Here is a 6,004-nt window from a genome sequence, read left to right on the forward strand (position 1 = left end):
TTTGCGCAGGAAAAATGAATTCAAATAAAAGTGGTCGGTTAGGTTAGCTACAATAAAAAACACTTGAAAACACTATGGACTGTTAGTTAGATTAGTATAGCTACATTAAAATAAACAGAGAAATATAAATATATATAAATAAACCCGAGGTTGGCCTAAGGTGAATATTCGGGCGTGTTCGGGCAGGGACAGAACTTGATGTACATCTTAGGCTTCCCCTGTGTTCGTATGTGCCGTCAAATTGTTTTATTCCCCCTTCCTGATTCTGTGTGTTGTCTAAACTGTAGTATTGGCTTGTTTCCCGCGTGTTTGTGTATTCATCATTGCTGCCAATATTACTAGAGGGTTTTTTTCTTCCTCCGTGACAACCAGCGTGATCCAGCAGTGGCTCACTTAACAGATTTAAATGTTAAAAATAAATATTCTCTGTTGAAATAATTCTTTCAAAGAACAGGTTACTCTAAACCCACAAGGGATCTCGCCCACAGCAGCTGTCAAACCTCTTCATGCCATCTCGCCTTGCAGCGAAGCAGCTGTTTCCAAAAGGCAACTTGTATCCTAAAGTACGTATATTATTTTCGAGCCGAACCGTTCGCAAAGCCGTTGAAATCCCAGCTCTCGCTATACGGCATTTGGTAGGAGTAATTTCGTGAATGGAACGGAAATGTGTAACCACGGTGCTGCCATCTGTGGCGGATGTCGCGAACCAAAGTTAACAAATACAAAAAGGAAACCTTATAGTATTAACCGATTAATGAATTTTGACATTATGGGCAGAATTTTAAGTAAAATTCATTGTCGAAGAACAGGTTCAAAGCTAGGTTTTTTTTTTTTTTTTTTTTTTTTTTTAAAGTCTTTTTCGCTTTTATCGGAGCCGGTTCATTATACATTTCAATCTTTCGCTTTGCAAATCTAATAATTCGATAGTCGACGTAGCTGCTCCGGCAGTGAATTCTAGCGGCGGGTGTGGAAACTACTTGTGATTCGCGTCCAGAAATGTAGTTGAAAAAAACAATTATCGTATATTTATCACGCTCGGCATTATTTTAAAGAATTCTATTCTACGTTAATATTTGTGTCCTAGTTTCGTATCATAAGTTTATTTGCAGCAATGGAACACGTAACCAAAGTTAAGATGTTGACACATCACTGGCGAGTACTTAAAGACTCGTTCACATTTATTTATTTTTATTAATTTTACAACGAACTTCCAGTGATCTACAGTAGAGGAACGTGCCACCAGCAGTCTTTTTTCAGCCAGCGTCTTTGCGTGAGGAAAATTACTACATGATATTTTATCAGTTGATACATTCAACTCAGCACCTTTTTTCCCCCTCCATGCATCTTCTTTTAATTAATTTTTTAAAAATGGTTATTATGATTTGGATCCAGGAGTAAAAAATTTGGTTTCATAAATATTAATATGTTCCAGAGAATTTTATTTTTACCACCACTTAAATAATTTAAAAAATTAAAAATGTGGGACAAAATCAATACGCACGTGAAGACAAATGGAGCCTGGAGTTTCACGAACGGGGAAAAAGTTGCAAACGACGTCGTTCCAATTTGAACTAAGAACGCCTTTGTGTTCGTCAGAAAAAAAAAACCTACAGGAGGCGGATTGTCACGATTAGTTCGCAAGCATATAGTTCGTCTCTAAATAATAATAATAATAATAAGCGAATCTGTCAGTACTCGCCAGAGATTTGATGTAAGCTTTTGGACATAACGCCATTGCTATGCACATGTATGTCTGTAAAAGAAAACTACAAAAAACACAATTGACAAAAACACAAATTAAGCAAAAAATTGCTGTTGTCAGGATATAAACACCACACAATACTCCACAACAGGAATATGGTCAACAAACAAAGAAAAATGGACTGACAAAACGAAAAAAAAAAAAAAACAACCACAAATGATGACAGCACAAAAATAACGAACCCAAAAAATTCAGCACAACAGTTGAAACGAGACAAAAACACAGCAAAACGAAAAGACGAAACAAACACAATAGTTTTCCAAAAACAGAAGAGAACGAAAAAAAACAACCACAAATGATGACAGCACAAAAATACTGAACTCAAAAAAATTCAGCACAACAGTCAAAACGAGACAAAAACACGACAAAACGAAAAGACGAAACAAACACTACAGTTTTCTAAAACAGAAACAAGCGACGTTTCGGGAACTGCTATCTGCTCCCGTCCTCAGGGTCAGGCAGAGACGCACATGGTACGAAAACACAGGTGCGAGAGATGTGTAAACATATAACCTTGGTAACGAACAAATACATGTGTTCTCATGTTGCACATAAACTAATAATATTGTGTGGTCTCCTCTGATTTAGAGGCCGATCACACAATCCGAACAACCCGCCAGAATTATCTAAAATATTTTCAATTAATTTTAGAAATATTTGCCAAAAAATCATTTAGGCAACAGCCACCATCGGAGGTCGGTTCAACAAACAGAGCAAAAAGCATCAACCAAAAATTATGCTGTTTAATTTGGCCAACTGTAAAACTGAAAACATCACAAAATAATTTTAATTTCTCGTTTTATTGTACTACCATGAATATACTATTTTTCCTGGCAAAAACTTGACAACTGTGACCTGGGTATTTCCTTGACAATTTTACCCTGTTTTAAAATATTTTCCCAATAATATAATAAAAATATTATAAAAACAAATGTTTACAATTTTGTGTGTAGCCTACTATCAATAAAAATTAAATTTAGAGTGCGAAACATCGTAAACGTTAATTTTTTTTTTAACTTTCAAAAACTGTTCTAACAGATTGCTGGTCAAATGACACGGGATTATTATTTGGTTGTTAACACTGCCAACAGATGTCTGATACATCGCTAAATGTCATTGGCTGAAATATATATATATAATATATATGCTATATTGTAGAAAGTTCGCAAAGTGGGTTTAAAAAATAAATAAAAAGTCGGATGGATATTGCCGTTGTAGCGTGTAATGCCTTAGGGCAGGCTGTTGTTGTCCTAAGCTGTATGTTCCGGGCGGCCGGACAGATCTAACTTCAGTTCAGTAAAAAAAAAAAAAAAAAAAAAAACAAAAAAAAAAAAAAAACGTGAAGAACAAGTCAATGGAAAAAAAATAACAAACATATTACACCAACTCTTATTTATATTTTCTGAAATTCATCCCAATAATCAAGCGATTTAAAAAGGGGTGAGTGCGGTGTATAAAGAGTATGATTTTTTTTTACGCGTTAACCTCTAAAATGAAAGGAGACGATACTGAACTCATACGATGTCATATTTAAGTCATGTATGTAAAACTCTGTTATTGTTGTTATCATCCTGAATCACACCTCAAACCCCCAACAACTACGTTCGGCACCAAGCAGTAAAAATGTTGCAGCCAAACGCCGTGATTACATGCTGAGAACCTGAGTCGACTTACGTTTCAACTGCGGCGGAGAACGCGAGGCGTTGACAAAGGATCCGAGGCGGACGTTCTTGTCACTCGGCCCGTCACCTGTCGGAGCCTCGCAGCTGTGCTCCACGTCGCGTCTGTCACACGCACTCACGCACTCACGCACTCACGCACGGGAAGTCTACAATGTACATTCTGTATTGCACTGACCCGAACAAACCCGAATGTATCTACCTTCGGCCAACGTCGGCATTAAAATGATTTGACAGTATTTTTAATGTAGCTATAGGTACTAACCTAGCACAACAAACCATCCACGATTTTGTAAAGTAATAAACAAAACAAAAAAACTGACGAAGTTGGCCGAAGGTAAATATTCGGGCTTGTTCGGGTCTGTGCAAATACAGAATGTACATCATACAGGCTCTTTCCACACCAACGAGCATGTTCCACACGCACGCACTCCTCACGCAGGGCGGCCAACGGAAAAAAAAGTCCGCACACAACACTCGTAAGGCAGGGTTAACAAATTTGAAAAAAAAAATAAATAAGCGGGTGCACAGCAGGCCATGCGCACGACCTGTGCGAAATCGGTTAACAATTGAAAAATCTTACTGTTGATTTCAGCCAATGAAATCTCGCGATGTATCCGACATCTGTTGGCAGTGTTAACTACCAAATGATGATACCACGTCATCTGACCAGCAATTTTTGGGGAAGCCTTCTTTTCACAGACGAGAGAGCCAAACTTCCGATCGTGCATCTTCGGTTTTTTTTTTTTGTTCATTGTAAAAGGTTAGGTTAGCTACAATATAAATACTTTAAAACATTGTGGACGGTTGATTTGGTTAGGATAGCTACATTAAAGATACTGTGAAATCATGTAAACGGTTTCCTAGCCCTGGATAGCTACACATTAAAAAGTTATTTGCTAAGCAACCATATCCTAATCGACCGCTAAATTTAATCCACATCGGTTTATACAATGAGATAGAACGGAGAAAAAAAAGCGAGCATGAACTTCGGGGAACTTCGGGTGTGGATCTCTCGTCTGTGAAATGAAGGCTTCCCCAATTTATGAGCACAGTTTTCCAACGTAAAAAAAAAATTATAAACCATTCTAACCACGACGCGTTTTCTTATTTGCAATTTTTTTGCTTGTGACTTATAAGTAATAGGAATTTTTAAAGTAATGTGATCCCTCAAAAATTGCTCTGGTCCCGGCCAAAATGGCTTCCTGCTCTACTCTCGATTGTTGTTGCGCCATGCGTCCGTCAGAAATAAGGTATATTCATTTATTTACTACGCGCACGAACTCTCTCACACTCTCTCTCTCACACACACTCTCTCTCTCTCTCTCTCTCTCCGTCCTGTGCGCTGGTGTGTGAATCAGAAGGTTGGTAAACATGGCGGTCAAGTCGTGTGCGCACGGACCTGCTGTTGCTGTTAATTTTCCAGTTTTGCACCTAGTGTAGCGCCGGTTGGTCGGCGCAAGACACTCTTTCACGTCCGTGGGCAGACGCAACTGAATACGCAGAATATGGCCAACAACAAAAAAAAAACCCTTGTGAGGTTGAGAAATGCCAACATCAAAAAATTAAAATGAAAATATAAGGAAAACATAGAAATTTACTGAAACATAAAAAACTTAAATAAAAAAAAACATAATTTTACAAACATTCTTAGCTCAGAATTTATGGAATGGTGTATCAACCGGATTGGCGTAGTATTGAGTATGATTGCAAAAAAGTATTACACTTGGGCTATGAATTTTTTAATTTCCGAGACAAAAAAAGGAAGCATTTTAACATAGTGTTTTGGTTGTTCCGTATTTAAAAATAAATAATTTTAAACATTTTATAAAATGTTCCCAGCAACGAACGACCACATAAAAAAAAAAAGAAATCAAGGTTGCCAACATATAAATTTTGAAATGTTCGCCACGGACACGGCTACAACCCAGAAGCCAAACTACTTCAGATAATGGCCCGTGAAAGCCTGAGAACATTATGTCTTTGTCTTGTTTAAATTCGTTTTAACAGTTAATAGAGTTTCCCCTTGTCTTCGTGAACTTTGGTTCGCGCCATCCGCCACAGATGGCAGCACCGTGTCTGCACGGAGTGACTCCCGCCGAGTGCCGTGATACCGAGGGTTGAAATGTCACACATCAGAAAGCGAGTCGAACGGGAAGCCTTCTTTTCACAGACGAGAGAGCCAAAACCCGAAGTTCCCCGAAGTTCGTGCTCGCTTTTTTTCTCTCCGTATCTTTAATGTAGCTATCCTAACCAAATCAACCGTCCACAATGTATTAAAGTATTTATAATGTAGCTACCCTAACCTAATTGACCATTAGTATCCTTTTATCAACACATTTGCAATGAACAAAAAAAAAATTGGTTGTCTGTAAAGTCGGTTTACGGACGATAGTTTTAACGTGACAACGTCATAACAAAACATTGATGAAATTATTGCATACTTTAATGAATAAAATTGAATCATTTTTATTGAATTATCACTATTTTGTACGGATACAAACAAGGAGTGAAATGAAATCTACTATTTAATTGATAAATTTACTTTTATTTGCACTCATTA

Source organism: Bacillus rossius, chromosome 14 (genome assembly GCF_032445375.1).
Source record: "Bacillus rossius redtenbacheri isolate Brsri chromosome 14, Brsri_v3, whole genome shotgun sequence".
Lineage (NCBI taxonomy): Eukaryota > Metazoa > Arthropoda > Insecta > Phasmatodea > Bacillidae > Bacillus > Bacillus rossius.